Genomic DNA, 10087 nt, shown 5'->3' on the forward strand with positions numbered 1-10087 from the left:
GAGGGTCCAGCGGGACCCCCCTCTGTGCCGGCCACCCCGGCGGGCGCAGAGAGTCTTGGAGAGGGTCCAGCGGGACCCCGCTCTGTGCCGGCTACCCCAGAGGGCACAGAGAGTCTTGGAGAGGGTCCAGCGGGACCCCCCTCTGTGCCGGCCACCCCGGCAGGCGCAGAGAGGAGGCTTGTATTCGAGGCTAAACTGGAACTATCGGCTTGGCTGGGCTGCCCAGGACCCAGAGCAGAGCATTGGAAATGAGCTCCTGCCCTGGAAGCACCTGACAGTGAGACCCAGCGTGTTTACTGTTTCAGGCCGATCCCTTTTACGTCCCTTTGTCTTCCATGCCCTGGGGGCAGGGGGCATGGCTTCCCGGTACAGACACAAGGGTCGACAGCCTCGAATGGGCAGCCGGATGGGCGGCCTTTGCAGACTGGGCGTGGCCGCAGGCAATAGGGGGCGCCCGCCGTCTGCAGGTCACCACAGGTGGATTCAGCTTCCAAATAACAAACACCCTCGCCTTTCCCAGTATACTTGAAAAGCTGTTTTTTAAACTAAAAGGTGTCACCCGTGGTCGGCACTGGGCGCATTTTGTGGACCAGTGGTGGCCACGGCCTGTCAGTCACTTCTCTATGCACAGGTGTCCGTGCTTGTCGTCAGCATGTCGCGTCTTCCACTCTTTGGGACCCCCGCTTTCTCTGGAAAGCTCACCCCCCACCCCCACGGCAGGGCCGAGTGGCCCCGTCGCAGGCAGGCCAGCCTTCTCGAGACACACCTGGTGCCCTGGTCTGCCAGCGGCGGGCGCCCCCCTCGCCGTCTGTCCACCTGCGGCCCTCGCCGCCTGTTCCAGAACAGTCACTGCCTCACGCCCGGCAGTGGCACACGCCTCCCTCCTTGGCTGCCGCCCCTCGACGATGGGAGGGCCCGATGAGAGACTGGCTCCTGCTCGGCGTCCTGCAGTGGCCCGCGGGTTTCGCGCCGGCAGCCCCGATGGAAGCGTCGGAAGGACGTGTCGGCAGCCGGCCGCGCCGAGGTCTGCGCGTGGCGACCCCGTCCTGCTGAAACCCCGTGAGCCGGCGACGCAAGGCCGCCGCGGGCGCCTCTGCTGGCTCGTACCTCACAGCTGCGGACGCTGAAGAGCTTTATCGGCAGGACGCCGCTTCCTGCTCCAGCAGCCACGTCCCCCGGTGGCTTGACTGCTCCCCGCGCCCTCAGCCCTGCCCGGAGCTGAGTCGTCGGGTCCCGGAGCGGCCCGGTCTTCCCCTTCGGTCTCTGACAAGCATGCGGACTGCTGTGGTGATAAGCGCGTTTCCTCTCCCCGTATAGCTGCCCCAGCACCCGCCGGGCTCCCCTGAGCGTGCCGGCCCCAGGCGCCCCAGAAACACACGCACGTCCACACGGACTGACGGGCTTCGGGGCGGCACCGACCCTCGTGAGTCGGTCCCTAGCTTAGAAATATCGTAGTTTACAGGCGACACTAGTTGTTTTTCATGAAATGTCTACATATGCAAATGAAGAATTTTTAGTTAGACGTGTTTTTAACCATAAACGCTCAACTGTGTTTTTTTTCCTTTTGTAGCCAGCTCGTCTTTCAAGCCATTGACAGGTGAGTCTCGAGTCCTACCTGGCAGCGTGCTGCCACCGCACGTCACCTGAGGGCCTGAGTCCTCAGTGACCCTCTTACACGTTTTTCTCTTCACTGGTCGGAAGTAAAAACCTGAAAACACACACACAACAAAACTCTCCTGTTTACACAGACCGGTCTCCCCAGTGAGATGAGACTCTCACGCCCCATCCAGTAGCCAGATAGTATCTGCAGAATTTCATATTTATGTATGCATTTTATTTAAACGGAGAACGAAAGCTTGGCTCTGACTTAGTTTTGCATGTAGCTCTTATGACATAGTCTTTTGTACCTTCCCGGCCGCAGCGGGTGTTTGGCGAGTGTAGACTCTGCACAGCCTCGCCCTGCGCCCAGTGGCCAGGTGTGCCACCATCAAACAGCCCGTCCCTCCAGAAGGCAGGTGCCCGGCCCCGCCCGCCAGGGGCTGAAGGACATTTGACTTTTATTTTTGTATTTAAATGACATGAATGTAAACGGCACAGCTCAGGGTCGTTTTGGAGCCTGTTGACCTTATGTCTCTGCCTGTGATTTTCTTTCCTAAATGAAAGCTCCACGTAGCAACCTGGACTCAGTTGGGAAGGGAACCGCCAAATGCTTTGGGTGTCAGAGTTTTTTTGTAGCCGAGCTCTGCTACCTTACGTCTTATAGAGTTCCAGAAAGTTTTGTTATTGTTTGCTAAACTTTGAAGAAATACGTGCCTCAGTCTATAAGTTTTGTCTTCTCTTTTCTGCACTATAATACCTGACGGTTTGACCAATTGACGCACCTGCTGGGAGCGCCACCTGCTCTCAGTAGATTGTGCCGTCGCAGCGCAAGCCGCGGTGACCATAAGTGGCCTGACGTGTAAACATTTTCAGGGAATGCAGAAGGTGTTCGTTCACCTAAGAGACAAAACCTTTATTCCATGTGCTCTGCTCCTCTCTGTACATAGCTTTTTTGGCTCATAATCCTAATTGTATACTTTCAGGTATTTTTGTACAAATAAGGGACTGATGTTCTGTTTCTTGTAATTCGAAATAAACATTAATCCAGCATTCTACATTTTCTATCGTATGTGGTGTCTTTTTCTATATTTTGAAACACTCCAAGTCGTCAGCCACTAAAAACCTTGGGAAATTACTTAGAATAGTAACAGCACGCGCTCGTGCACTGGTTAGAAACGAGGTAGACGGGGCCTGTGTGTGACGTGCACACGTGCTTGGCCCTGCCCGAGGTCTGTGTCATCAGTCTGTGTAGGCTTAGCTCTGGGCCGGGATCCCCTGAGCTGACCCTCCTGTCCCCTCGGGGGGCTTCAGAGGTAGTCAGGTCGCCACCGAGGGGAGCAGACACCGCAGGAGACGCGGAAGCTCACATTCGCCGAGGCCACTGGCATTTCGTATACTGCCGGGTGGGGGGGGCGGAGAAAGTGGCAAGAACCTGGGCTTTGCCGTCAAATAGGAAACTGGCAGAAAGAATGAGAGAATGGATGTCCTGTGACCCTGAGGGACCACGTGCCTCCCGCGCCCCCAGAGAGGCAGAGACCGTGGGTGATCATCACAGGCCAGCCTTGTTCGGCCAGCAGGAGCACGTCTGTGGCGTTCTGAAGTCCCCTGATCCCGAGTCCTCCGTCTCCGACAGCTCACCGCTCAGAGTCAGGCCGCCCTAGGGCAAGAACGGCAGCCAGAACGCACAGCGTTCTCACGAGAGGCCGTGCGCAGGGCGTGTGCGGGGGCGGCGTGCGGCCGCGTGGGGGCGTGGGGGAGGGGCGTGGGGCGGTCATGGGATCACCGTGATCCCCATAAACCCCACACCTGTGAGAGGGAGGAGAGCACATGAGGAGAGGGGCTGCTAGTGGGGGCTGACAGCTGGCCCGGGCCTGGCGGGCTGTGGGTCCACGTGTCCCTTCCCTCCCTTCCCCCAGGCGAACTCCCGCCTGTCCCGCCCTGGGCCCCGTATGAGCCGCCCCCTGCACCGATGGGCTCCGCTCAGCGCTCCACGTTCTCGGCGCCTTTCATTTTTAAATATGCTGTCATCACGGTGACGTTTCCAACACACCCGGATGCCTAAGGCCCCTTCCTTTGTCCCCTGCGCCGCCACTTAACAGAACCCCTCTCTCCCCACCAATCTCTATACTTTGCTTGTTAAAGGAAAACCCAAAGCATTAAATCTGGAAGAGCGGAGTCTTATCGAGGGAGGTGGGCCAAAGAGAAGAAAGTAGTAAGCCAAGAATACTGTGCCCACGGCTTTGAAGGGTGGGCCTCAAAAATGACCTCAGCTTCAAGGGACCGAAACACTCGATTGGTTATAAGTGCGGTGTCGTTGAGGTGAGCAGAGCAGTCATTCCAAAGAACACACTCCCCAGCACCGAGACGCGGGTCCAACGTCCCTGGCGGGACGTGATACAGAGGCCTCTCCGGGTCCTGTCCTCAATGACATCCTGACAACAACCAGCCTCATAAGCCGTTTCTTAAGCTGCCCGCAGGTAGACAGAGCCGGGATCGCCACTCACAGCACAGTCCAAGCTCGGCCGAGGTCTGACTCATGGCTGACCAAGGTCAAGGTCAGCCATGACCTTGGCGAGACTCGTGGGTTACATGTGCTTCGGGGCCCCTCCACACCTCTGAGCTCTTGGAACTCAGCACCGCTTTGTGCCAAGCGAGAGAGAACCCAGGAGGGGGCAGGGCGGGCGTCCAGAATGTACCAGGTCCTGAGCCACTGGAGCTTCAGGAAAGTGGCCATCTGAGCAGCGTTCCCAGCTGCTTCTCCCAGTCTGCCGCACCCCGGGGCAGGGGGAGGGCGCAGCCCAGAGCGGACTTGGGAGTCAGTTTCTGCTACGTCTCTGTTTTTGTTATCAGTCAGATAGATGATTGCTGTTGAAACCGCAACACCTCTACCTTGGTCTTTGCTCCCCTGTGCGGAAGGACCACTTCCAGGTTAACCCACTGGAAGGCTGCGGATCATTACTGGTGTTTGGTGCTGCCTCTCGCCCCGTGCTGCAGGCTGCAGAGCTGGGGGTACTGCCCTGGGCGCTCGTCCACACTCCGTCTGCGGGAGTGACTTGTCTGACAAGGTAGGTGCCAGGAGCGATCGTTTGACCACTGCCCAGAGGCAAACGCGGAACAGACCTGCCATCTGCTTCTCTCTACCCCTTTCCACCAAGACAGGTGGGCACGTGGTGGCCTGGAGCCTGTTCTTACGTCTGTAAAATGGGGGTGTGAACAGCACCGTGGGGATAAAGTTACATATCGTCTGGAAAATACCCAGCACATGGGAGGCAATGAATAAATATCAACGCTTCCTTTGTCTTCCTTGGTCACTGAGATCGCCTGTTCACGCGTTTTTGAGACGTCCTGTTTCCATTTCTGATAAGTGCGCATCTCTATCCGTTCTCTCTTTGTCATCGGCAAGGTCGTTTCGCGCTGCCGTCTGGCGCGTGGTGAGCGGTGTGCGCTTTAAACGTCTCCCTCCGCTTCGGAGGTTGTCTTTCTGGTTTCCTAGTTTGAAGAACAGATATCGGAACAACGCGGTCAAGCTCATCAGCCTCTTACGCTGAACCGATAAACTGGATTATCTAAGAAATCCTTCCCTTCCAAAGTCGTAAAAACAATACTTCTTTGTTCTGAAAAGTTTCCCTTTCGGTCACGGACCTAACGTACCGGGAATGTGTTTCTGTGCGTGAAGCGAGAGTTGGTCCAATCCCCTTTCCTCCCGCGTGGCGACCGGCCGCCCAGCGCACGTCCTAGCTCATTTTTCTCTGTCAATCTGCTGGTCCATGCACATCGGTTCGCCTCTATTTGTGGGATTTCTTTTTCCGGGCTCCCCGTTCCATCTCGCTGGTCAGATGTCTGTCCTTACATCAGCTCTGCCTGTCTTGATAAGCGTGGAGCGCGGCTCCCTGGAATACGCTGTTTTGAGAGGGCGCTGGCCATACTTAGACTTTTGCTTCGCAAAGTGTATTTTAAGAGTCCAATACGTGGTTCGTGACGTTAATGAGAAAGTTACTGAAATCTGCTCGCCAGCTCGAAGAAAACAAGCAAGCACGCTCTCGCGAGTTCCCACTCGCAACCTGCCTGCCCATGCGTTTAGGTCTTTTCCAACACGTTCCCTTAAGCTTTTGCGTTTCTTCACATGAGTTTTGCTCATCCTTTGTTAGCTCCCGTCCCCTGTTCCTCTGCAAGTCCTCTTGTCACCGCCACTGCGGGAGCAGGGCAGGCAGCCCCCAGTCATCCTCAGAGGCGGTAGGGGCAGGTCACGCCGGAGTCCAGAGTCCAACCTCTCTACCACGCAGGGCTGGAGGAGATCAGCCCCAAACTTCCCGAGGGGGGCAGCTTATAAGGTCTCCTACTACATTTTTGAATGAATAGGTCACAAGAAGCAGGAATTAGTCGTTAACCTTTTGTACACAGATAAAGGTGTCCGGGGGACTCTCAGCAAACAGGGCCTAATAGACAATTTTATCATCTTCACCTTGGAATGTCACGCTTCTCCTGCGGCTGGCGCCGGGGATGTCCCCTCCCTGTGACTGAGTAACTGCTCTCCCTGGGGGCCGGCACCTCGAGATACTGCCTCCCTGAAACTGGAGAAATTCCACTTTTACAAAATGTCCTGACCTCTCTGGACCTGTTTCCGCATCCGTAAAATGGGGATGATGATCAATAACAGCCACCTTGTGAGGCACTTGTGAGGGATTGAATGCTCCTGTGTACAAATACCTGTGACGGAAGCCTCACGAGTGCCAGGTGTCACCACCGAGACCCTCTGTGAAACGGGAGAGTTCCCTCCTGCAGAGGTGGGGGCTGGGGTGCCCCCTCTCCTGTAGTCTGTGTTGTCCAGGGTTTACTAGGGGCCAGAGCTGGGCCAAGCTGTGTGCTGGGGGAGGGGTTCCCCATGGAGGCGCAAAGGGCCCCAGCCAGAGCCCCAAACTGCAGGCCAGCCCTGCCCAGCGGGCCATCCTCCAATCCCACAGAGCGTATGGCCCACAGGCACAGTGCGGGGTGCGGGCCGGCCTGCCTCGCCCCTCACGGCTGGGGGAGGGGTGCACCTCCTGGCTGGGCGGCCCCCTGAGCTGGGTCCTGCCCCCAGCACCTGGGGCCTGGACAGCCACCACCCTGCAAGGGGACAGACTTGTCTTGGAGGCCAGAGTCCATGGCCCACTCAGCCCCATCCACCACACAAGGGCACATGCTCTGTGATAAGATGCTGCTGGATTAAACCCAGGTGGATGGCAAGCTAGGCAGAGTTCCCGGCTCCTGACAGCCACAGGCCCTGAGTGTGTGTGTGTGTGTCGCGTGTGTGTGCACGTGTGTGCATGTGTGTGCGTGCACGCGGTGGGGACAGAGGAACGCCCCTGCCTCCTGGCCTGAGCGGGCTCCATGTAGGCCCCCCACCCAGGTCCCCAGGGCCCTGCGCTCGCCTTGGAAGAGCAGGAAGTCAGCCCTCCGGCACCCGCCGGCCTGCGTGCACAGCAGTGCAGGAGGGAGGAAGCCCACACGCGATTCGAGATCTGTGTGTTGAAGGCTGGTACCCTCGAGGGCGAGAGAGCGAAGCTTTGAATCAGATAAACCTGGGTTCAGACCCTCACCTGCATCTGCTGCTCTCTCTGATCAGAAGTGAGGAGGAGACTAAGGAGCTTGGTGCCCTGAGCCTCGGTGCCTGCTGGCGTGGGGCCCCAGCAAGGCCAGGGGGAGAGGAGCTGGCCCAGTGCGTGACCCGGTGCCGTCACAGGGCAAGCCGTCCTGGCTTCTCAAGCCCAGGCCAGCCCGTCATCACCCCGGAACGAGCCAGGAAGTCTGGGGCTGCTCAGAGGTCCCCAAGTCTCCAGGAGAGCTAGCCGAGTCTGGGTCCCACACAGTGGCCTGGGGACACAGGGACCCTTCCCCTCAGCCTCTCGCCCCCAGCTCCTGCAGGCTCTGCTGTCCCCCAGGTCCTGCTCTGCTCTTCCCAGCCCCCACGTCCTGGGTGGTGGGGGTGGGTGGGTGGAGCAGGAGGCGGCTGGAGGGGGAGAAGCTGCTGGTAAATAAGCTGAGCACGCCGCTGGCTCTGATTGGCTTTGTGGAGGCGGACACTCTGTCTACATAAATGGCAGTCGCATCCTCTGTGCCTTTTAACTGTCACCGAGGAGAGGTGAGAGAGGACAGAGAACAAGCAACTCCTGGCCGCTGTGAGTACCTCTCTTTGTCCTCACAGCCTGGGGACCAGACCGGAGAGCCAGCTCCCAGGGGGGTGTGACCCTGGGCTTGGGGACGGGGGGAGGTTCGCCTGTTGATTCCAGCCGGGCTGATTTCCTCAGCAAGGACCGGGCGTCCGGCCGCGGGCAGGGTGGGGACCATCGATCGGCAGCTCATGAGAAAATAGGTGCCACTTGCGTCGCCCACTTTCCCTGTGTCCTCTCTAAGCAACGAGCCGAATGGGGCCAGGAACTTTCTGAGGGTGTTTAGCCGGTGCTCTCGGAGCCACGGTGGACAGGACGGAGTGAGCGGGGACGGTCTGCCAGCTGGCTCCCGGCACATCTGGAGTCCAAGGGGCAGGAGCTGGGCCGGGGAACGAGGAGGCTGGTCCGGGCAGACTCAGCTCACGTGGGGTGAAGCCCAGATTGCCGATTCAGTCGTTGAGGAGAGAGCAAAGGGCAGCCTCCCGCGGCATGGCTATAAAACCGGCAGGTGCACAGCTCGAAGAGCCAGACTCAGCCCACCCCACCCCATGTGGATGCGACTGCGAGTGAGCTGCAGGTCTGTAGGTCGGGCAGTGAAGCCGGGGCTGTGGGGGGCCGAGGCGGAGGCTGGAAACGCTGCCGAGCGGGACTCCTGCCCGTATACGGTATTTGATCCAGGTCCCGGGGGAAATTCAAGCCGCTGGCCTGGATTTCCCCCTAAAAGCCCCAGGAGCCAGACCCCTCACAGGTGGTTGCTGAGTCTCTGGGGACTATTTCCTTCCCAAAGGAAAACAAAAGCGAAGGTGACAATGGCAGCTGCGTGGGGACAGCCATGAAGCCCTGGCCGGGGCGGAGGGCATCCCGCAGCACCCGAGGCACGGGCGGGGCGGGAGCGTCTGCGCGCTCTTACGGGGACAAAGCTGTGCCACCCCCCACAGCCTCTTTTCTGTCCCTCTCTGGGCACAAGGTGGTGGCCGTGCCTCTGCAGACAGCCTGCTCGATTAAACCACTGGAATGAATGGGCCCCCGTGGTATTTTATTAGGGCGGTCCCGAGGGTTCTGTGGGTGCTCGTGGGCACTCCTGGAGGAGGATGCTCAGGGCACATGGGGGCAATGCATTGGTCCCAACCTCCGCTGTGCCCCCCTGTAATCGGTGGGCTGGGGACCCTGGGCCAGAGGGACCGGTCTGGTCTCGCGGGCGCCCGGAGCCATGCATGGGACTGCTGGGCTGTGGGCGCCGCAGCCCTAGCTCCCCAGGCACATCGCCTCATTACAGAGCGGGGTCCTCTCGCCGCTCTGCAAAGCTGCTGGGAAGATGGAGAGACGAGAGATAAAGGGCTTACGCCAGGGCCCTGCGTGCAGTGACTGCTCAGCACCGTCCCTTCAGGGGGGAGTGGGGGACAGACGCGTCTCCTGGGGTGCAGCAGACTGTGGAGCTGCCTGTTTCTATTTCGGTCGGGGGGAGCGCGGCTGGGGCTCAGTGCCTGCCCCCAGAGCCTTCTCTGCGTCTGGTGAAGGGGCAGGACCCCGAGCACACTCTAGGTGCCGGGCCGTGCCCCCCAGCTCAAGCCAGAGCCTCTTTTGTGGGCTGTGGGCTCTGAGGGCGCAGGTGGCAGACAGCACGTGTGTGCATGGACATGTGCGTCAGGGGAGTCAGCCAGCAGCAGAGCCACAGGTGTCCACACTCACTGCTCCCATGGCCTTGGTCTGGCACCAACCCCTCTGAGCCTGGCGGAACGGCAATTAACCCGCAGAGGCCTCTGCCGGCCTAGCAGGCGGTCCGGCAATGCCGGTTCATTTGGTTTCTCGGTCCATAGGATTGACAACCAAGTGCCGATGTGGTCTCAGGATTTGACCTGGGGGAGCTGCCAGGCCCGGCTAGGCTGCTCAGCCACGCCGGTGACAGGCCAGCACCTGTGCCTGGGGAGAGGCGAAGGTTTCACAGGGAACCGAGGGGTCAACATTTCCCACTGAACTGACTTGCGACAAAGCCGAGACTCCCCAAAGGGTGTGCCAAGCACACAGAGTGGACTCAGGCAGCAGTAGGTGTCGTAAGAGACGGCAAATCAATACGTGACACAGCCACAGGGTGTTGCAATGATTATGAAAAGAAGCAACCAACTAGAAGATCATTTAATAGACTCACATTTATAGAAAAGGCAGATGGTGCGACCTTTCGTGAACTATTAATATGACTTCAAGGGAATGAGAGAGGGACGAGAGAACTCGGGGAAATGAGGGCGAAGCGTGAAGGCTCAGGCGGCTTTGTGTTTAAGGAAAATTCCTTCCGGAATAACACTCAGCGTGGACACAGGAGGAAAGCGAACATTAAAATTACGGGG

General features: G+C 58.8%; 1 protein-coding gene across 1 annotated transcript in view; it reads left to right on the forward strand.

The window, feature by feature from the left end:
• Nucleotides 1-8200: 8200 nt before the first annotated feature.
• DDC (dopa decarboxylase) overlaps nucleotides 8201-10087 on the forward strand; it is a 46908-nt gene continuing 45021 nt past the window's right edge. The window contains exon 1 of the mRNA XM_011377270.2: nucleotides 8201-8322. The gene's annotated coding sequence lies outside the window, so the exon portion shown is untranslated. The remainder of the gene's footprint in view (nucleotides 8323-10087) is intronic.

This window comes from Pteropus vampyrus, unplaced genomic scaffold (genome assembly GCF_000151845.1).
Source record: "Pteropus vampyrus isolate Shadow unplaced genomic scaffold, Pvam_2.0 Scaffold308, whole genome shotgun sequence".
NCBI lineage: Eukaryota > Metazoa > Chordata > Mammalia > Chiroptera > Pteropodidae > Pteropus > Pteropus vampyrus.